At 36.5% G+C, this 24,630-nt stretch overlaps 1 protein-coding gene and 1 long non-coding RNA gene across 4 annotated transcripts in view; one reads left to right on the top strand and one right to left on the bottom strand.

Annotated features, from left to right (window-relative positions):
• Window positions 1–24,630, bottom strand: part of LOC105475805 (zinc and ring finger 2) — a 90,291-nt gene that overhangs the window by 54,354 nt on the left and 11,307 nt on the right. The window lies entirely within an intron of this gene.
• Window positions 11,810–13,578, top strand: LOC139362837 (uncharacterized). Its single transcript, XR_011622274.1, has 3 exons — window positions 11,810–11,934; window positions 12,201–12,299; window positions 13,444–13,578. It is a non-coding gene; the product is annotated as an uncharacterized lncRNA (long non-coding RNA).

Genomic DNA, 24,630 nt, shown 5'->3' with positions numbered 1-24,630 from the left:
CGCCAGGTAGACTCAACTTTGTGAGAATGTAAATGCACTCTAAGGGAACATCCACTCTAATCTCCTTTTACAAATAAGAAAACTCTGTGCGGTAAAAATTCTTGCCAAAACTCATAAAACTAGTCAGGACTAGGGCCAGAACTAGTACTCTTTTCACTACACTCTGCAGTCCACTCATCTCTCTATCAGACCTCTCTCATAGCATTTATAACCAATTAAACGACTTAGAGTATCTTGTACATAAAAATGTTACAACCATGCAACAATCATAGGGGGTCTATTTTGAGATTTCCAAGGGATTATTTCTTGTTAATAGTGGCAAAAACCAAACAAACGAACACCAAAACAAAACACCAACAGAATGAATGGCTAAGACAAGAACAGACACTTAGGTACCATGAGCAAATCAAAATCCATACTGGGACCAAGTCTTGGATATCTTAACAAATACACTTCCCATAGGCTGGGCGCGGTGGCTCACGCCTGTAATCCCAGCGATTTGGGAGGCCGAGGTGGGCAGATTACGATGTCAGGAGATCGAGACCAGCCTAGCTAACATGGTGAAACCCCATCTCTACTAAAAATACAAAAAATTAGCCAGGCATGGGAGTGGGCACCTGTAGTCCCAGCTACTCAGGAGGCTGAGGCAGGAGAATGGCGTGAACCCAGGAGGCAGAGCTTGCAGTGAGCCGAGTTTGTGCCACTGCACTCCAGCCTGCGTGACAGAACGAGACTCTGTCTCCAAAAACAAACAAACAAACAAACAAAAAAAACCCACACACACACACATACACACACACTCTTCCCATATTTGGAAATCTATGGAGAAACTCAGAGTGATAAAGTATTTGAGATTCAACAATTCCCCCACAACAAGTGAAAACATCTGACAGCTATTGTTGAAGTCATAAAATGCAAGAAAAGCAGGCACACATTTTTATCTCTTTGGCATATTCACAGTCTTAAAATAACATTGCAGATGCCCCCCTTTTTGCTTTTATTACTGATACCCTTTTATTACCTTCTAGCCTATCAAACAACTTTCTGTCCATCTTCTGTCTCCTCCACCTCACTCCCAAATATATCCCATTAGCTTTATTCTTCATGCTTTACTGTCTAGATCATTTTAAATATATATAACCTACAAATCTGATATATTAAAATAACTATAAAATATCTTAACAGTGAGCCACCACTGACAGGGTATTTTCCTGTCACGGTGATGCTATGCTGTATAATGTTATGTAATGTAATGTTACATGTGCCCCATAAAATGTACAGAAAATAATTCGGACACAGAAAATTACAGCTTTATTAGAAAATAAAGGTCATCTTGAGCAACATGGATATTTCCTTGGGAAAACAACCAAATAATATAATAAAAATTTCTCTTTTAAATTTGTTTGAATGAATTAGGAAATTAATCCATTTTACCGAATGATATCAAATAGAGTACAATGTGATTGCTCTTATCAAACAGCTGATGAAGGGGAAGAACTAAACCACTACTCACAATGGTAGAAAAGTCAACTTAAACTATGGTAGTACAGGACAGGTCAGCTCTCATGGAAAACCAAATAAAATCCATGTAGCAATACAAACAAGGCATCCTTAATTTACAATATGAGTATTCCAATAACACAACAAGGACCTAGGGATCAGAGGTTTAACTAATACAAATAGACCTTGTAAAATCAAATATACTGAACATATTCTGCCACCAGGGAACCTCGAATGGCCACACATCACCACTGGGGGAGGAAGGTAGTGAATGAGGGTAACATAATGATCAAAAGACAGACACAGGGAAGTTAAGTAGTTTTTTATTCTTCACTGATGTGAAAGAAGCTCACTACAGAATAGAAGGATGCCTCAGTACCAAGGATGCTTAGTCCACATTCTTGGGGGCAATTTTAGAAATATGACTAAGTAAGAAAGGCACTTTTGGAACTGAGCATGAGCTTTAACAGCAGTTAGAGTCTATTTGTTTGTTTTCAAAAATATGACAACAGCCTCTACTCTGGGAATTTTCTCTCAGTAGAAAGGCAGGGAGGGAGGAAGGATGGAGTAATGGCATTTGCTCCGGGAATTCACAAACTTGAGGGAGAAATGCATGTCTGAGCCACAGCTTCTCACCCAACACTAACTTCTCACATGTATAATGTCCACTAGCCTATGAGGCCATATGTAACAAGAGCAATATGTTAGTTTTACCTGGGTCTTAGATTATATTGTAGAAGTCAAATGAAGAGAAAAAAGATTTAAACAACTATGGGTTTCAGAATAATTACAACAATGAACTCTAACTTCTGTGGCTACTGTTTACACTCATTGGCTTAAAGCAAAACAGTAGGAAAAATCTGTACCAGCCACAGCTAAAATTCTCAATTAAGCTCGATGTCCCAGAATAATGTTTCTAAACAAACACATTTCCAATTCCCTTCAGTTGCAGAAACAAGACCAAAGAATGATAGTGAACTCCAGAACCAAAGTATCCACTTGGGTACAGCTCACATGGCTTATACTTATCAACTGTTTCGTTTTAGGTTCTGTCTGTAAGGTATACATATAATCCCTAAAATATTATAAGATATACAAATTATTCCTCTCTTACATTTGTTGTCTTATCATGTTTTAGCTATTCCAAAAGCTATTTACTAAATTTCAGTTTAATTTTACTGAAACTCTTACCTCTTTAAAATATAAACAAAAGTGAAATTACTGCTTTTAACATATAGCAACCAGATAACAAATTCATTAGACTTAAAATTAATCCAAGAGCTACAGGCACAGTTACAGTCTTAATGAAACTACCACTTAAATGTCTTTAGGATTTTCAAATAAAAATATAAAATGTTTTAAATAATTATACTGAACTAAAAAACATAAGGAAAAATTTTAAAACATACCTTCCTCATGTTTCACATCACAGTATCTGTTTACTTCATAGAACTATGTCAACGCAGAGTGACATAAGTATTTATTGGGTGAAAGAACAAATATATCCTTCCTCTAATATATGCTGCTTCTTGCCCAGATATGAAGATGAAGTGGTTTTTTTTCTGTCTTCACAATTTTCTCCTTGGTACTCAATCGAACAAAGACAGCTCTGAACAGCTAAAAGACATTTTTAAAGCATGGCTCACTATGTTTATCTGTCTCACTTTCCACACACACATACATATGCACATGAACTCACAAACACAACAGGAGGATTTTACTATGCTGTCAACTATCAGGATGTAACCAGTATCAAAGGCAACAAATTATCTATTTAAAAATCCTCAGAGGCCTGGCATAGGAGCTCCCGTCTGTAATCCCAACACTTTGAAAGGCCAACGAGGGAGGACTGCTTGAGTACAGGAATTCCAGACCACCCACAGCAACGTAATGAGACCCTGACTCTACGAAAAAAAAGTTTTTAAATTAGCCAGGCATGGTGGTATGTGCCTGTAGTCCCAGCTACTCAAGAGGCTAAGATGGGAGGATCGCTTGAGCAAATATAAAATGTACCTAACAAAATTTGATAGAATTATTTTAAATGCCCTTTTAGCAACTGGGGCCTTAAAATCTTAAATACACTTGGCTAAAAGTATTTTTTGTTATTGTCAACAATCTAATTTTTTTTACAGCCACCATGGCAAATCAACAGGTAACAAGGAAGGCTAAATATACATTAACAGATTACTATCACAATTAATATCTAAAGTATAGCAGTTGGGCACCTGACTGTAATCAGTATCATTTACGTAGATAAAATTCTGCCGACTACTGTTTGCACTCAAATAATTGGACTCAGTGCTACTAGTATTTTCTAAAACAACGCATGCATAATATAATCCTTAAGAGTTATGTCAAAAATTAATTCAGAACTGAAGGGCTGGTTCTACAAGGATTTTCAAGCTTAGCAGGTAGCATGCCAGTTCCTAAGTATTTAAGCCAAGTTTCCCACAACTACACTAGAACCCAGCTCAACTTTCTTAACACATCTGCAGTTAGTCTGACAAAAGTTACTTTCTTTCCCATTGGGGCTCACCTATGGAAACCACTTTTCATTGGTATGTGTTCATTACCTTCTTAAATATACTGCTCTTCATGAAATTCACTCTGCATTATATACTTCCTTAGCTATATTGGGTTTGCTGGTAGTTCCGTTTCTACATCCCCCAAATTCACAAATGGAAGAATTAAATATAGCACTATAGACTTAAGCATTTATGACTCTTCAGGAATGAAAGGAATTAACATCCTATAGCCTATTTACTATCTATCTTAAAAGTTTCTCATAAAGAATTATACTTGGGGTAAAATTCTGGGGTTGGTAAAGTGTGGGTCCCTTGTGCCAAACCCCTACTGACTCCAAGGGGAATGGCATCAGGTTCAAGAGGCCAAAGACAAGACCCAGAGCCAGCAAACAAGACATAGGGTTTTACTGGAGGCTTACATACAGGGCAGAGAGTACAGCGGTAGTAGACGGGACAGAAGAATCACCTTACATACAGTCAAGGGGAGGCAGGTTGGACAGAAGAACCACAACAGCTTGGAAAAGGCATGTAAGTTTATATAGCATTTTCAGTTAGCATCCTCCCACTAACAACCTCCACCTGTCAACCTTCTTTCAACCCTGAACTTGGGAGCTTGATCCCCTGTACAGCTCATGTTCCACAGGACAGGACAGGACAGGACAGGGGCTCGAATGTTTCTCCTTAGACAAGGAACGAATCTCCTAATTAGCCACTCCCGGATTCCCTAGCTTGGAACTCCCATTCAGTCCTGTATGCCACACAAGGTCATCCTCAAGGTATGCTTAAGATATGGCTATCAGGTGCATTTACCCTACATAGGTCTGTAGGCCAACTACGGCCTACCGCCAATTTTTGTACAGCCCTTGAGTCAAGAACTTTTTACATTTTTTAATGGCTGAAAAAAAAAATTTTTAAAGAAGAACATGCTATGGCATGTGAAAATTATAGGAAACTCAAATTTCAGTGCCCACTAACCAATTTTTATTGAACACAGCTACACACATTCATTTATATATTGTCTCTATGGCTTACCCAAACTACAAAAAAAGGGAACAGAGACCAAAAGGTCTGCAACGCCTAAAATATTTACTATCTGGCCCTTTACTAGACATTTGCCAACCCCTGGATTAAGTCATTAAGACCTGTTTAAAATATCCAAATATTTGTTTCAAAAGAGGAAAGAAAACCATTTTGAAAAAGTTTGGTTATGACAAAAACTCTTATCTGTAAGCTGCCAGTAAGTTTGATTAAAAAGTTTAGTCTAACCAAAGGGCTAAGAAACAATGAGGATGTTCCAGTCAGGCCAGTGTTACCACTGCTTTCCTGCTGCCACACCTGTTTATTCTCAAGCCATCACCCACCTGGTAGATTTTACCTCCTAAGTATCTGTCAGATTCAACCAGCTCTTTAGACATCTACACCACCCTCACAATGCAGCTACTGTTATTTTTTCCTGGACTACGGCAGTAACCTCTCTATGCATCTGCTCTTGACCTCGCCCTTCCCCAAACTGTTGTCACAGGTTATCTTCAAAACACAAACCAGACCTGATCACTCCCTGGTTGAAAATATACATAAACAAATACCAACTTTTTATTCATATACAAAGCCATGTATCTTCTGTTTCCTTCCAACTCCAGCCTCATTTATCTTCCATGCCCTAAAACATTTTACAAATTTTTAATAAATTACATAACATTTTTAAATATATTACATACTACATATTATACTTTCCTGATCAGCAAAATTTAGCATTTAACTGAATCACTACAATGCAAAACAACCAAAAATTACCGGGTACCTTTCTGTACTGCTTAATAACAGGATAGTTTCCTGTATTTTCATTCTTATCCAACAAGGACCAAACATAGGACACACATTCAAAAAATACTCACTGCTTAATTCACTATAAAACACTGACTTCCAATGCTCTTAATTCTACTGGAAGTTTAGATGGAGATGTGCTGATTCAGGATGGTGAACTCTGCACAGTACCACAGCAAATGGCTGGCAGATGTGAAAGTTTGTATGTCTGGGTTTTCAAAGAGTTGCTTCTAGGAGTAAAGAGTCAGGGTATCCTTTAGCTGTCTACTCCAGTCTCTAACTAGGACATCAACACTATACATGCCAAGTTTTATTAGAGAAGTGATAAATTTCTGAGCACTCTAAACACATTCTTATCCTAAATAAGGGTTAAATAATCCCTTTAAGAAATCTAAATTTGACTGATTGTTGAAACAGAAAATATTCAGTATAACTATTTGACTAAATACATTAGAAGAGTTCAGAGAATGTTCAAAGACTATAAATCAAAACCTCCCACTCATGATATCCAAATAACAGTCTATATACTCTGCTTTGCCATTATTTTAGAATTTTTACATGTTTTAATATGATGCCTATTCTAACTTTTTAAAATAAAAAGGCCCTCGGTAATAAACACATTGCCATCATGTAAAGAAAATGGTGCACATTCTAGATATGCATTTATTTATACATGAGTGAAGACATCATATTTAGGACCTGTCTTTAAAATAATTCAGAGAAAAGAGATAAATGAAGCAAACATTGCAAAATATAATGAATACTGAATGTGGATGCTGGAGATATGAGGTTTTTAGTTCATTGTACTATTTGTCTCTACTTCTATGATTTATAATAATATTTTTAGAAAGTCTGTAGAGTAAATCTAAATCAATTTTTTCAGTAAATCTGAAAAGCCAAAATTCAAATCTAGTTAAAAGTGAACTGAGAAAATATTCAAATTCTAATTTAAAAAAATAAAATATTGACAATACTGTTACAGAGGATGTAAAGAAATACAAACCCTCAAACACCAGTGTAACTAAAAAGCAATATAACCACAGTGGAAAACACTATTAAGTTGAAGGTATACATAATCTATGACTCAGCAATTCTACTTCTAGGTATATATCCCAGAGCAGTGGTTCTCAAATTTTAATGTGCTTAAGATTCATTCATGTGGAGAGCTTGTTTCAGTTTCCCAGACCCCATCCCCAGAGATTCTGATTAAGGGTGGAGCCCACAAATTTGCATTTCTCACAAACTCCCACAGATGACACCACCAATGGTGCTGGTTTAAGGACCATATTTTAAGTAATACTGTCCTAAAGAAATCTGTGCACATATGCACCAGAATACATGTTAACAAAAAATTCACAGCAGCAACATTCATAATAGCAAACTGGAAACAAACACCCAACAATGGAATGGTTTAATAAATTCTGGTGTATTTACAGAATGAAAAATGATAAACTTTAAACTACAGAATGATGAACTACACACAATATAAATGAATCTTACAAACATAAAAGAAGCAAGACCCAAAAAAGAGTATGATTCCATTTTTATCAAGTGGGCAAAATTAAACATATTCTTTACAAATGCATATATAAATGATAAAACAAAGAACAGCAAAGAAATCATTACAAATGTACAGATTATGATTATTCTAAGAGGAAAAAAGGGCTTTATAATCAGGAAAACAAAGGGGAGGATTTTGGAGCACTGGCACTGTCCTACTGTACATGCATGACACGCGCATTGGTATTCATTTTCTAGCTCTATTCTTCCATTTTCTGCATTTTTCTTATTTATATTTCACACACAAAAACTTTAAAGACATTTTATTTGATGATAAAATTTTATGAAAGTGGCTTTCCAAAGTCTACCATTTAAGTTTTAACACACCAAATCTGGCCTCATTAATCAGTTAAATTATATTTCACAATCTAAGTTTAAAGAGTGCAACATTATGCTCAATGGTAAATAAAAATTTCTTAAATCAAAATACAAAGTGTTGAGGCAACAGTGTAACAGGTATTGCTATGAGAAATCCTAACATATTTATACCTTTAAAAAACACTTGAAAGGCTCAAATATCTTGAAATGTGAAACAAGAAATAACAACACAGAATTTGATAGCAAATTTAGCAGAATTAAGGGTCAATAAAAACAGTATCATTTAATGGACTTGGACTCAGTCTATAATTCTTCCCAAAGATACTAGTTTGGGAAGATTCCAAATGCCATAGGGAACATAAAAGTAGTACAGATGTGAGAAAGACTTCTCTCCTTCCCACTCCAATCCCTGCTCCACCCCCAGACAAAAAAAAAAAAAAAAAAAAAAGCAGAAAGAAGAGAAAAAAGAGACTGCAAGCTCCAAGAAAAACATCACTATGAAACACACAAACAATGGATGCCATTTGACACAGCATGCAAGGACAGGAGAACCTCAGAACTAAAGTTTTATCAGTCTACACACAAACAAGGCAACAATGAAAACCTGGGAAACCACAGAGACCAGCTGGAGTCTACAAAGTTTTCACCAAGATAGGTGAGGGTAAAAAAATCCTCACTAGGTCAAAACTTTGTAAATCTTATTTAAATACTTACCATTAAACTACTGGTTCCAGAAGGGACAGAGGTAGCAGAGTAGAAAAAAGAGGGAAAACCCAATCAATACTAAGGATAAAAAGTGTCAACATAATATTAAATCTATGCACCCAGAATAAAATATCAAATAAATACAAAATAATGAGAGATGAGGCAGCCAACTTTCTAGCAGTATTGAGAGGTGGGTTATCAATGCTCCCTTCTGCCTCTTACTCCTGTTTATCATTTGAACACCGAGCTACTTAACAACTATTTCAAAAAGTGGACTTGGGAAGGCAAAGAAAGTCTGTAATTTTAAATATGGTCAACAGGCAAGCCAATGTGCAACTTAAACTACTAAAGAAACCAGGAATCCCTTTATTACCTAAATTCTATTTCACAGCAATTGGATTATCCACTGTTTTAGGAAAATTATCTATGTTTATCCATAATGTATATATACAACTAAAGCAGCAGTTTAGTATTTCAGTGACTAGAATAGGTGGTTTTATCATTTGCTGTTATGGTTGATACCTAACCATTATCCTAAACAAATGAACAGTGACACTGCTTATTCTAGTTTGCTCACATGCCATAAAAGATTGAATTTTATTCTTCCTGACTTTGTTTCAATAGCTTTTATTATTTTAAGTATTTTATGTAATGCTTTACCTACTACTAGCTTTCATACCCACCATTTAAGGCAACTTGCAGATAGGGGAATTTATTATTTTGATAATAAGCCATAAAAGACTGAATTGTATTCTTCCTTTGTTTCAATAGCTTTCATTATTTTAAGTATTTTATGTAATGCTTTACTTACTACTAGCTTCATACCCACCATTTAAGGCAACTTGCAGATAGGAGAATTTATTATTTTGATAATAAGAGTGTTAGCTCACATTTGCAGAGCACTTTAAGTCAAACACTTTGCTAAATGCTACATTATCTCATTTAATCTTTAAAATCACTACATGAGGTAGCTACTATTATTATTATTACTTTAATATTGAGGGAAGACTGGCTTAGAGAGTTAAGATGACTGGGCCAAAGCCCCAAAGGCCCAGCTACAGATCCAAAAATCAAAACCACTACACTATACAAACAGTAATAAATAAGATACCTAGAATAATGTTTTCAATGTTTCAATCTTATTTTCATTGCCATAAGTGCCAGAAACACGTATGACAGATGAATGTAACAAGAATCACAAGTCTTATGAAAAATTTCCAATTCACTGATTTACTAAAGTACCCGAGCATAAACTTAAATACACAAGTAGGAAATATAACACTTTAATCTTACAAGAAATCAAATGTTAGCCCTAACTAAAAATACTAGAGAAACAGTATTTCTTGCTGGTAACTGGTCAACCTCATCTACAACACTGCTGTAAGAATTGAATCATACACACAAACACATGTCCACATTAAAAATTGAAAAAGTCTGCTCCTTGCTAAAATGAGTTCAAGAAATGAAACTAATGACTTACAAGAAAGATAAATTGTGGGTGGTTATTTGTTATAAAGGTTTTCCAAATATACTTTTTAAATGACAATGTTTTAAAAAACAAGGAGAACAAACTTACAAAAATACTATCTACATGCAAATAAAAGCTAAACAAAATAAGCCATATCTTTCTTGAAGCTTAAGATATCTTTTAAAACATGAGTAAAACTAGTGTAGTTACCTATTTTCCTAAGAACAATTAAACTTTATGTAAGATTAGAATGCTCGAAGCTTCAGAAAATAAGTACATTTACAATATGAAAGACAATCAGTATCTAAAACAGCAAAACGTTATTCCCAGTGGTATTCGGGTAGATATTTAACAACTGTTCTCCAGTGGAAAAAAATCCTGATTTGTAGTAGTTGCTGATTTCCATGGTATAGTCTGTCATATTTCAAGCTACCAAAGTGAGATCACTGAACACAGAATAGGAAAGAGATGTGCAATTGCACACTGATAGACAGTATCTCCACCACACAGATACAACAGGTGTCAACAACCTCAAGAACACAGAAAACAGTAAAATATAATAAACCTAGCACATAAGTTTTGAGTATTTCCTTCGTTTTAAATATAATTTAAATGTAATTTATATAATTTAATTTTAATGATGGTTATATTTAACCTCTGGCTGGCCGAAGTCCTAATAATTTATCAACTCCAGGAAGAGCTAGTTCCAGCACACCAGAGGCACAGAGCTCCCTTTTTAACTCACCCCAGTCCTTTATTTCCCTCATTTTCCTATAACTTTTTGCTGGGTTAACGAGGAAGCAAGTCATGCTATTTTCATCCATCACCTCTCTCAATGATTTACCCTAAGCCTATATGATGAATGTCCCTTAAGTCCACCTATCCTTGCTGTTCAAACAAGACCCAACCTATGGCCCTAAACATAACAGACTGGTAACACCCATTCACCCTTTTCCCCAGTTTTATCACAGAAAAATGAAGCAATGGCTAGTTGCACCTGCTGCAAATATACTTTCCTCCACCTATTCCCTCAACACCACTATGGTTTTTGCCTGACAAGCATTTTTAAGTTTCCTAAAAGACCAAAATAATTTGCATTTACACCAATATCATTTACAAGCCATATCACTTGCAACAGTATGTTATTACTTTATTTTCTGCCAATCTGACAGGCATAAAGTGCTATCACATTACTACTTCAGTCTGCATTTCCCTAGAAAGCAATCTGGCAAAATCTATTAAATGTAATAACAGGAATGCTAGTCCTGGAATATAGTGGAGTAAGTACTTGGACCTGCCATCCTAATTGAAACAACTCAAAATCCAGAATTTTTTTTTTAAATCTTAAAATACATGAATGAGGTGGCAAGAAGCTGTAACTGCTTAGGCCAGAAAAGGAGAGGAGACTGGAAACCCAAAGAGATAAAGTGAACAGAAGCAGTTGGCTTTTGCCTTCAGCTAGGATGCCCTCAAAGGGTTATGACTTCACTGTGAAGGTAAACTACAAAATAATATTACTCTCCTTACCACCACTACCTAGGCAACTTTAAGGAAATTCTATTCAATAATGACACTGGGTGGGGAAGGGATAGAAAAATCACCAATGAGAATTTGGAACCACAAATAGAGTTCCTGCTGCTTCTACAGTCTGAATTTATAATTCCTAGGTAGTTTAAATCCATTAAGCTGATATTTCCCCCCATTTGGCTGGCATCAGAATCACCCGGAAGGCTTATTAGAACACAGATTGCTGGTACTCTTTCTGCCTCCAAGTTTTAAGTAGGTCTGGGGTAGGCCCCAAAATGTGTGTAACAAGTTCCCAGGAGATGCTGATGCTGCTGGTCTGGGACCAACCGTAACGCTACACTGGGTAATTCAGTTAATAAAGCACCCAGACCATACTCTCTGTCATCAACACAATCCCTACTCTTAAGATACCTTTTTCCAGCAGAAAAACACTAACATCACAGTTTATCATAGTCTATGAGCTTACGCCTCAAGGCAAAATGGAACCTGCAAGGCACAAAACAAAGGGTGAGTAGGCATCAGCAACACCTGCAAACTTGTTAGAAATGCAAATTCCCATTCCTCATCCCAAAACTACTGAATCAGAAACTTGGGAGTGGAGCCCAGCCCTCTGGGTGATTCTCAGGCCCACCAAAAGTTTGTTTGAGAATCATAAAACATCTAAAAGATTCATGATTTTAAAAAAGGGTCAAGTTACTATAAAATTAATTTGGGAGATACTGAACTAAAATGAGTTAACTAGTTTTCTTTTTCTAATTTTTTTTTTGAGATAGGATCTCACTTCCATCGCCCAAGCTGGAGTGCAGTGGTGTGAACTGAGGCCAAGTTGAGTGATCCTCCCACCTCAGCCTCCTGATTAGCTGGGACAACAGGTGCGTACTACCACACCTGGATAATTGTTTTCTATTTTTGGTAGAGATAGGGTTTTCCATGTTGACCAGGCTGGTTTCGAACTCCTGGGCTCAAGCCATCTACTCGCCTCAGCTTCCCAAAGTGTTAGGATTACAGGCATGAGCCACCACCCCCAGCCTTAGACTTCATTACAGAACTTTAGTAGGTTACCAACTTGCTCGGTTACTAAAGTCTTCCTTCCAGGAGAATCTTATGAGACCAGTATTCTCCAGGATAAACTTTCAGTGATGCTGTGCAGAGTGGATTTTGCTCTATGGGCGCTGATAGTTAATGGCACACACCTGGAGTCAGACTGGAGTATGAATTTGAGCTCTGAAAGCATTAGTAGTGGTAGCATGGGAGAAGGAGCAGTTAAAGAGTAGCAGTGATGATACCGCCACCAGTTCCTTTCTGTTTGAAAAATACATGTGTTACCATAGCAAATAAATGGCAATATACAAGAATAAAAGAACAGCAGTATTTCTACTAGTCAGAGATAACCAATTTTTAGTGTATGGACATTACCTTGTCTTTGTCTTTTTTATGTACATATATACACTAATTTGGTAACAAAATTACCAAAAAAAAAAAAAAAAACCCCATAGTACTTTATAGCATAATCATTTGTTTCCAAGGCCCTGATGGATGGACACTAGAGACTATACATTTCTTAAATGTATAGACAGAAGTTTTTCTTCATCCTTGCATTCCCATGACCAGAAAGCCTCCCTAACCTATTGCAACATGCGCTGAAGTATTTTTTGACTAAATGAATAAGTAAACAAAGAAAATAAGATACAGAGACTATGCATGATATTAAAGAACATTTCCAGTTTCCTCTATGCTCAATTTTAAGTCAGCTAAAATACAAAAGAACATTTAAGCCATGTGCAGCTTGGGTTTATAAAAGTCCACTATCACATATTCACATATAGAATGAAGTGCATTTTTCTCTAGTCCTTGCTACATATAGTAATTCTTAAAAAGCAAAAGTTCTTTAAAATATTAAGTACATGGACATAGAGCAAAAGCAGGAATGTCAATGGCATGGCAGACAATTTGGTCCTCAACAGACTTCAGTTTTCTATGAAGTAAGTGTGTCTGTGTTCTCAAATTCCTCTACAGTTTCTGACTCCAAAAACTGCCTTGCGAACACCAAGGAGTGAAGCCGACAGAACTGGTTCACCACCCCTGTGGAAAGAGCGAAGCAGCCTCCTTCCCTGAACAAGCAGCAGCATGCTCCTGTTCACATCTCATCACGGCTCTTTTCAGTGCACTAGCCTATAAAAGGACCCTGCTCCAGGCTGCTGACATAATCGTCTGTTCTTATATTATACATTTAATTACCTTTTTGGAGGTATAATGGGATTATAATGGGAATTTTGCCCGCTCTAGTATATTCAAATCTAAGACAAAGATAAGTTGTTTTTTTTAAAAAAAAGCCTCATTATCCTGTGGTCCATTTTGGAAAGTGAAGCCCAAGAAAGTGAAAGATGAAGGTTCTAAAGCTAGATTGATTGACCTCAGAGGACCATGTCCAGTGTCTCTTCCAAAAATATTTAATATATCAAAAGTGAATGCAGCGAACCATGCCCCAGATTGCTTTTAGTAATTTAAGTCCCTTTTCTAGCTTTTACTTATTTATTTTGAGACCCAGTCTCACTCTGTTGCCCAGACTGGAGTGCAGTGGCGTGATCTTGGCTCACCGCAACCTCCACCACCGGCGTTCAAGCGATTCTCTTGTGTCAGCCTCCCAAGTAGCTGGGATTACAGGTGTGCGCCACCACACCCCGCTGATTTTTGTTAATTTTAGTAAAGACAGGGTTTCACCATGTTGGCCAGGCTGGTCTCAAGCTCCTGACCTCAAGTGATCTGCCCACCTCTGCCTCCCAAAGTGCTAGAATTACAGGCTTGAGCCACGGCACCTAGCCCCTTTCCCAGCTTTTAAAACACTCTCTTCCCATAGATACTAAAGGAATCCAGGATGAGGTTCTGTCATCCCAGTTGTTTTTCTCAATCCAGGCAACTTGATAAGAAAGGCTGTAAGAGCAGGGCAGCAGACTCTGCTCTCATCTTTGATAAATGCAGAGTCCGTATTTAAGACAGTATAGTCTGATTGTTGTAACAACCATAAGAACTCCCCAGGCTCCTCTTGCACAAGGCTGAAATTTTTTTAGCCCCAGCTGTAATTTTGGATTACAGTTAAATTGTTTGATTCATTTATACTTTCTGGGCTTAAATATAAAAACAAAAAAGAAACATATAAGCAGAAAGAAAACTACATGTATGTAGTCATTGTCTACCTAATATTGAAAGATTCAGACTATAACAAAACATAATAAATTCCCAACTCACAATCTTCATTCAACCATTTCTCTGTATTCCTTGAACAGTGAAATTTCTCCCAAATTTGGAAACACTTATCCTAAAAATAAAGTTCTCTGAACTTTGTCCTTTTCCTGGAGATTTGGAATTTGCAAATGAATCAACCACTATATCCCACTTTGCTGTAGTGAATCCTATTTAAAACACTTAATATCATCCAAAAACTTTGCTAATCAGATAATGCAAAATTAAAGAATAGATAAAACAGGAAGTGTTAGATTCTAATTAAGTTTATCTTTTATTAGAGATATCTACACACTCAAGCCTCACTTATCTATCATTAATTAAACATCTGGGGTATTCTGGCCAGGTGCGTTGGCTCACGCCTGCAATCCTAGCACTTTGGGAGGCCGAGGCGGGCAGATCACGAAGTCAGGAGATCAGGATCATCCTGGCCAAAATGGTGAAACTCTGTCTCTATCAAAAATACAAAAATTAGGTGGGCATGGTGGTATGTGCCTGTAATCTCAGCTACTCACGAGGCTGAGGCAGGACAATCACTTGAACTCGGGAGGCAGAGCTTGCAGTGAGCTGAGATTGTGCCACTGCACTCCAGCCTGGGCGATAGAGTGAGACTCTGTCTCAAAGAAAAAAAGAAAGAAAGAAAAAAAACTTGGGGTATTTTTAGTTTTAGTGCCCACAAACTAGACTGCAGTGTTACTACACAGTAACTGACAGGGTGGGGGCTAGGGAAGGTAGAGTGAAGGGGAAAGAGCAATAGCAAGAATTTTCTTAACATTTCTAATGACTACCCTTTTTAAACCTCATTTTACAGTTGTCCAAACTCCTGACATGAAACAGTACACGCTGTATGACTCCATTTATATGAAGTTCAACAACCAGGAAAACTAGTCAAAGGCAAGAGAAATACATAACAATAATCAGCCTCTTAGCAGTGGGGCAGGAATGACTGGGAAGGAACATGAGAGAATTCTTTGAGGTAATGAAAGTAATCTCTATTTTGACAGTATGTTGGTACACCATTTACGTATCTGTCAAAACTCTTCACATCAGGCAATTAAGATCTGTGCATTATGTTATCACTCATAAATGAGAGTTGAATAATGAAAACACATGGACACAGGGAGGGGAACATCACACACGGGGGCCTGTCGGCGGGTGGGGGGTAAAGGGTAGGGATAGCATTAGGACAAATACCTAATACATGCGGGGCTTAAACCCTAGATGACAGGTTGATAGGTGCAGCAAAACACCATGGCACATGTATACCTATGCAACAAACCTGCATGTTCTGCACATATATCCCAGAACTTACAGTAAAATAAAGATCTGTGCATTCCACTGTATGCAAATTAATCCCCAATTTAAAAAAGGAAAAAAACAGCTGCTTCCTTCTCACTAAGAGGTCAGCAACTGGTGATGATAAAATTAAAGCTCAAGAAAAAAAAATTATCAAAACAGTTAAAAAAGGATCGCAAGAAGAATGTGACAATCACCAAGCTCCACGAAGCCAGGGTCCATGAATATTACACCCACTATTATTATCACCCAGTACATAGCAAAAGCTTAATATTGTATTATACGAATTTTCAAGAATTAAAAAACCGTACAAAAACATCAGAGAGCTGTACTCCCAAAAATAAGAACTTCAATTAGACATGAAAAAAAAATCTCTGATCAACGGTTTGTAATTAATTTGGGGGTGACAGAATCCCCCTTGAAATTCTAATGAAAACTATAAATTATTCCTCTAGAAAAATGATCATAAAACACAAAATTTTATATACAATTACAAAAGCTTCATGGATCACCTAAAGTTTTTGTAACTGACTCCTCGGGGATCTTCTCACTGTAACCTAAAAAATTCTTTCTATAACTAGACACAATTTTAACATTTTGCTTAATACAAATAAAAATAAAAGACAACTCTGCTTTGTGTTATTCAAGTTAGGAACTAAACCAGATGATCACTGCAGTTTTTTCTTTTCCTTTTTTTTTCCAATTCTGCAAGTCCATTGATTTATACTGTGTTTCATAGAAAGTCATATAACATTCCTTTAGAGAAACAACTCATAACTTTCTTTCAGGTGTAACAGCTAATGGCTCACTAAAGTTTACTCAAATTATCTTTTTTTTTTTTACAGTTTAATCTCAACCATTTTTCTTTCTCTTCTGATAACTCACTATGTAATAAAAAACACTGCAATTTTTCTTATACAATAAGGATACACAAGAGTTATTACAGTGTGGTAGACAGAATGGCCTCCCAAAGGTGTCTATATTCTAATCCCTGGAACCATGTTAGGGTACATGGCAAAGGGGAATTAAGGATGCAGGTAGAATTAAAGTTGCTAAATCTACTGATCTTAAAATAGGGAGATCATCCTAGATTATCTGAGTAGGCCCAATGTAATCACAAGGGTCCTTAAAACATGGAAGAGTCTGGCAAAAGAGTCAAAACCAGAGATGGCAGTGTGCTAAGTGTTGCCTCAATGTTGCTAGCTCTGAAGATGGAGAAAGGGGCCAGAAGCCAAGAAATGTGGGTGGCCTCTAGAAGCTGGAAAATGCAAGAAAACAGGCTCTCCCCTAGAGTCTCCAGAAGCAGCCTACCAACACCTTGATTTTTGTCCTGTGAGACTCATTTCAGACTTTTGACCTCAAGAACTGAAAGGTAACAAGTTTGTGTGGTTTTAAACCACTGTGTTTACAGTAATTTGTTACAGCATCAGTCGGAAACTACACTCATTGTGAAACGGAAAAAAAAGCACTGGACTGATTCAGAGTTATTATGAGTTATACTACTTAAAAGTCAAATTTCTACATAGCTCAGAGACTCAGTTTTCTCATTTATAAAGTGAGGAAATTATGTTCTCTGCCTTTTGCAAAGTGTTACTTGAAGAATTTAATTAGAGGATATCAATATGCTTTTGTAAGCTATAAAGCATCTACAGATGTGAACAAGTAATATTATTATACAAGATCCATATGAGCAAAATAACATTCACGCTGGCATATTAAAATACATTCAAATACCATATACAATGAAGAGTTATAGAAACAAAGCTTCATTAATATTTACTGAAGCTATTTCTAATATGTATTTTTGAGGGTTTTATGACCAAAAAAACCCCAGCATTTTAATCTCTAGAAAATCTCTTAGAAATTGGGGTAATAAAATTTTGAATGTAAGAATTAAGTCTTCTATTACATACTTCCATATTCCATACAGAACAAAGTACAGAATTTATCACACAGTAATTTGTAAAAACTTCTAAAAGGTATGAAAATATTATATACAACAAATTATAATAGAGAATTTGATATTTATAGAATTATGTAACTTGGAGTATGGCCAATTCTTAATCACCTTTAATAAAACAAAGGGGGGTGATCTGGATAAATAACATCCACAGAAATTTTAAGTTAGTTATCACCTTTAGACTTCTCCCATTCTACTGCCACAATAAATATTCTTTCTCTTCTTCCTTCCAACTCTTAAGGAGTTCAAATGTTCCAAAAAATAAGGAGGCAGACAGGAACCGATGTAGTTTAAATTTCTATGGAATTCAATCCAACATATCTAAGCTAGCTAAAATCACAAAATGCCTTGGCAATAAAGGCCCTTTCTTCATTCACGGGAAGCAACAAACTTATAAATACCATTTTATTTTAAATTCATAACCTTCTACCATTAGAATTAACACAATAAATCTAATTTGTAAAAACTTAATTTTAGAAACCAATGGCATGGGAGGAAATACTTAAAACATATAAACACAAAAGACTAACATGTATAATATAGTGCTATGGTTTGGATATGGTTCTTCTGGTGCCCCTTGGCCCACTCCCAGTCTCATGTTGAAACCTAATCCCCAGTGTTGGAGGTGGGGCCTAACGGTAGGTGTCTGGGTGTGGGGACAGATCCCTCATGAATGTCATGGTGCCATTCTCTCAGGAGTGAGTTCTTACTCTTAGTTCCTGCAAAAACTAATTGTTGAAAAGAGTCTAGCACTCCTTCCCCTTTCTCTCTTGCTCCCTCTCTCACCATCTGATCTGCACATGCCAGCTCCTCCTCACCTTCCACCATGAATGAAAGCAACCTGATGCCCTCTCCAGAAACAGATGCTGGTGCCATGCTTCTTGCACAGCCTGCAGAACCATGAGCCAACTAAAGCTCTTTTCTTCATAAATTACCCAGTCTCAGGTATTTCTTCACAGCAACAAAAAAGGGGCTAATACATATATAACAAACTACAAATCAATATAAAATAGATGAATAACCCAATAGAGAAACGGGCAAACCCAATGAATCAGCAATTGAAAAAAGAAACATGTAGCTAATAATAAACACATGGGAAAATGCCCATTTTCACTAGCAATTGGAAAATGTATCTAATAAATCAAATTTTTCATCAAGCAAAATAGAGGAAAAGAGAATAGAATACCATCTAATAACAGAAAAGTTATAGGAAATTATACTGCTGGTACAGAATAAATTAGTATGCATTTGTAAAGGGGAGTTTTCAATATTTATTAAAAATTGAAGTGTGCCTACCGCTCAAGCAGAAAATTCTACTTCTAGGTGTCTGTTGTATAATAAAGAATTTGTCTGGTTCCTGGCACAGAACTTCAAAAACTCTTGAAATTTTCCAAGTGATGGGGTGTCTTTGTTATTCATGAAGTTCTTGGATCACACCTGACTTTAAATAGACAATTCAGAATGCGAGCTAGTCACCAAAAAGACCAACCACGTGATTAGAGGGCTGGGACAGCCCGATCTCTGGGGAGAGGTGAGCTAGAGATTGAGTTCCATCAATTGACCGGCCAATTTTCAGTCAATCATGCCTTCATAATGAAATCCAAGTAAGTCTGGACACCTAGACTTGGAGGAGTTTCCTGGTTCGTGAACACACAGATATGCCAAGAGGGATCCACAGCCTGATTCCACAAGGAGAACAAAGGAAAGCTCCGCATTCAGGATCCTCCTGCACTTGGCATTGTGTGTCTCTTACTTGGCTGATCCTGATCTATATCCTTTATAATAAAACTAAATGACAAGAATCATAAGTATCATGTTTTCCTAAGTTCTGTGAGTCATACTAGTCAACTATCAAACTTGAGGCATCATGGAATTCCCCAAATTTTAGCCTGGTGGGCAGAAATGCAGGTGCCCTGGAGACCTCTGAGATGTGGCTGGCACTTGAAGTGCCACTTGAAGAAAGCAGCCTTCTTGGGATAGTGTCCTTCCCAAAAGCACCTGTGGGATCTGACACTAACTTCAGGTAATTCGTGCTAGAATTATACTGTAATATACTTGTTGGTATCAGAATACTTAAAACATATCATCCTAGAAAAAAAAAACATACATATGTACAAAAACGTATTCATAAAGATGTTTACAGTAACACTGGAAAAGTAGAAAATTATAAACATTCTAAACATTTACTAATAGAACAGTTAAGTAAACTATGGTGCATATGTACTATGGAACAGCAAGTACAGGACACTTAAAAAGAAGAGTTGTGCCGGGCATGGTGGCTCATGCCTGTAATCCCAGCACTTTGGGAGGCCGAGGCAGGAGGATCACGAAGTCAAGAGATCGATACCATCCTGCCCAACATAGTGAAACCCTGTCTCTACTAAAAATACAGAAATTAGCCAGGCGTGGTGTCGAGCGCCTGTTATCCCAGCTACTCAGGAGGCTGAGGCAGAAGAATTGTTTGAACCCAGGAGACAGAGGTTGCAGTGAGCTGAGATCGTGCCACTGCACTCCAGCCTGGCGACAGAGCAAGACTGCATCTCAAAAAAAAAAAAAAAAAGATGTGTTGCATTCATATGTTCTCCCATGAAAAACTCCTCTAAATACATATTATGGAGAAAAAGTAGGTTTTAGAGGAACACAGTATGACCACATTCTTGCCAGTAACAGCCTCCATCACAAAATCACATACAAAATGAAACTACTTTTTTCTATGTACTTAAAAGTATGTAAATGAGTTAAAACGGAAGTATACATATAAAAAAAATAACAGTTACATCTGGGAAGACAATGGGATCAGCAAAGGAAGACTGGAAGTGACTGTCATTTTATCTTAATTATCTGACTTTTATAGAGGTTGATTCCTATTTCTTTTGCAATTAAAAAAAGAGAACTTCCAGATAAAGAGGACTAGTTGAACATGTTCATACCAGAGGACTGAAAGTGACTTCCACTTTTATTGCATCATCTGAATTTTTTTTTTTTTTTTTGAGACACAGTTTCACTCTTGTTGCCTAGGATGGAGTGTAATGGCGAGATCTCAGCTCACTGTAACCTCCGCCTCCCGGGTTCAAGCAATTTTCCTGCCTCAGCCTCCCGAGTCACTGGGATTACAGGCATGCACCACTATGCCCGGCTAATTTTTGTAGAGACAGGGTTTCACCATGTTAGTCCGGCTGGTCTCAAACTCCTGACCTCAGGTGATCCACCCGCGTCGGCCTCCCAAAGTTCTGGGATTACAGGTGTGAGCCACCATGCCCAGCTACATCATCTAAATTTTTATAGGAGTGAATTCTTATTTCTTCTGCAATTAAAAAAAGAAAACCTCTAAGTAAAGATAACTAGTTGTACACATTCATTAGTTTCTGCTCAGTCCAAACATCCTACTAAAATGATAAAAATGTAATTTTTAAAGGGAATACGCCTAGAAAAAAATCAAGAAAATGAAATAAAAAGCAGTACCTTTAGGCTCTGGAAAGAAAATTAATGAGTAATAATTTTCACTGCAGAACTAGGAAAGCAGAGAAGCAAACTGATTGACAGCAGGCACCAGAATTGGCAAGCACAAGATATCCCTGGAAGCAGGGGTGAAGGCAGGCCTCAAAAAGAAAGATTCATTGCCAGTCTCTGTAAGAAGCTGTGAGATCTCCCAGTTGTCCTCCCTGACTTCCAGCAGCTAAGCAACCCCAACTCTGGCACTACACTAGAAGTTTGTTATTTGGAGAGGGAAAAGTTTCTAGACTTGCAGACAACAGGAATAGCTGAAGGCAGAGGTCCTGTATTGATACTAAATATGGAGATTAAATGAAAGCATCATTTTGAGTATTAGGACTCTCAATCTTCTTCTCACTCTGCTCTTAGATCACTAGCATAAACGATTGCGTCTTCCAGGCAAGAAAAGCCATTTCTGGAAAATATGACCAGCCCAAGAAAAAAGACAGTAATACTCCCGAGAAAATGGCCCAGATAGAGCACACTACATGCACAGAGAGTTTCCAATTTGCTTTTTAGTGATCTCCCACTTTAACAGTATCAGGAGTTAGCCAAAGATCACCAAACATTTAAGGAAAATATCTAACAAAAGAATGAAGCTAAACAAACAGAAAAAGCAAGTGGAAAGAAACTGAGTAATCAGGAAACGGAACAAAGCATACACACACATATACAAACCTGCACATAAATATATACACAAACAGATGTATATGTAAATACATATCAGTAATATTCTTAGAAAAAGATACTGTACCCACAAAACAAAAATGGAATATATGAAAACACACTTTTTTAAAGACCTCAGAAATTTTAAAAACATTAAAAATTAAGTTAAAAATTAAAATTACAGAAACAAATAAAAATTGACAGAAGAGTTATAAGATCACATTTTTAAAAGTCCCTATCTGGGCATGGTGGCATGCACCTGTAGTCCCAACTACTCAAGAGGCTGAGGCAGGAGGATCACTTAAGCCCAGGAGTTCAAAGCTGTTGTGAGCTAGGATCACACGACTACACTCCAACCAAGGTGACAGAGTCTCGAGACCTTGTCTTTAAATAAATAAATAAATCCCCCAAAAGAAAAAAAGAACAAAAAGCAAGGACATAAAAAAAGAAGAGAAAAAAGAAAAAGCAAAGGATTACTCTAGGTGTACAACATCTAAATCATGAAAGAAAAAAATGGCAAAAAAAAAAAAAAAAAAATCACAGAAAGCAGCCAATTCGAAAAGCCTACCAAATATGCTGCACAATGAATGAAAACAGTTCCCTCCCAAGGCATGTAATAATGAAATTTTCATACAAAGGATCAAAAACCATAATGACGTCTATGTGCTCGACAGCAACACTAGAAGCCAGCAGGCAACAAAGCAACACATTTAAAATTCTCAGGGAAAATAACTTCAACCTAGAATTCTATATCAAGTCAAAGTACTAATAAAAAATGAGGGCAGAAATAAAATATTTTCAGAAATGGAAGTCTCAAAACATTTTTACCTTACACATATTCTTTCTCAGTAGGAACTACGAGATTATATCAACTAAAAACAATGGAGAACATCAAGAAAGAAGACACACAAATTCAAGGAACCAGGAAACTGAACATAAGAGAGAGGCAGGTAAATGCAATTTCCAAAATGATGATGAACAAAAAGCGATCTCAGGATAATCAGTTCAGAACACGGTAGGTCAGAGGGTCCCAGAAGAGACTTTAACAAGAAAATGACGTTCAGGAAATATTATATGAATAATCTGAGAGGAGATTTATACAAATGAGGGAGGGTTGTAAAACTAAACAATGTTTTTAACTAACAATTTTTTAAAAGACAAAAGAGAAAACACAAAATTGTACAGGAAAAGAAAAGCAGCCAAGTATGAAAAGGACTCTGAATTATTAAAAGTTAATTAGATTCTGTACATTTCACAACTAAAATATAGAATAACTCACACTTAAAATACTACAAGTGGTTGATCTAACTTCTGAGTCTCATCTCCAGATAACAGCTAAAGAAATTATCTACTCTACCACCAACTTCTTATAACATAGACTCAAAAGTCTTATGAAGTAACTATCCTAACACATAAATTACTATATGAAAGTGACTGTATTAGTTCAATGTTTATAAAGACACTTAAAGTGGCCAATAATATTAAATATCCTTAATTCTTAATTTTATTTTGTTTTAAAGAAAGTAATGGCAATCCTCCAAAGAACTCTGTGTACGGTAAAGTGGTAGGAAGAGTGGACAAAAGGAGTTATTAAGGAACTGAGAATTCAAGGTGACCAGATACACTGTTTGTGAAGAAGTGCTATGATAGACAGGAAATCTGGAGAATTACAAATCAAGACTTCAGGACTCTCAGACTGAAGGGTGCTGAAGCACCAGCAAAGCAGCGAATTGCTTTAGTAAATGCCATGTCATCCAGGTTGCCTGAGATGCAGTAAATCATGGAACTAAAAAAAAATCTAAGTTTTTCAGCCTCTGCCCTGAAGCAGCAGCACACACTTAATGAAAACACTGACCTACCTTATCAACCATCCTTCCAACCATCTTCGACGGCCCACAAAACACACTCACATTGATAACACTTTGTAACACCTTCAAATGGTTATAAAAGAGCTAAGCACAGTATAATTTTACTTCTAAGGCTATTTTATAACTGCCTCCATTTATATAATCTACATTATACCTATTTGGTTCAAAAATTAATTTATCTGTATTTACATTACACAAATAAAAACAAAGCATACCACTTCTTTCTAGAACAATACAATTTTATACATAATTTAAACACAGCAATAATTCTGATAATAATCTTATCTTAAAACAATAAAGTAGTTATCAAATACATTTTGGGAAACATTCAATATTTACAAAGTTTTTACCATGTGTTTAGCAGGGTAAATGTGCTGAAAAACTCAATTTAAATGTCCAGAGGAGAATTCTATAAATACAAGGAAGATACATATTATAAAAATAATGACAACTGGATTGCTTCTGCAGTCTGAGCAGTTGGCAAGTGAAAGGAATATGATATCAGAGTAAAGCACACGGTCTTTTGAGGAGGGTAAGACTGGAAGTGGGGCATAAATCTTGGATGTTTTAACTTTTTCATTCATTGAAGAGGTTCGTTCAATAGTTAGAAGCATAAAGGCATGAAGTATGTGGACTACTTTAACCCTCACAATACTACAAAAGCAGGTTTTTGTTTTGTTT

Source organism: Macaca nemestrina, chromosome 4 (genome assembly GCF_043159975.1).
Source record: "Macaca nemestrina isolate mMacNem1 chromosome 4, mMacNem.hap1, whole genome shotgun sequence".
In the NCBI taxonomy this organism is placed as follows: Eukaryota; Metazoa; Chordata; class Mammalia; order Primates; family Cercopithecidae; genus Macaca; species Macaca nemestrina.
This window is presented reverse-complemented; position numbering and strand designations above follow the sequence as displayed.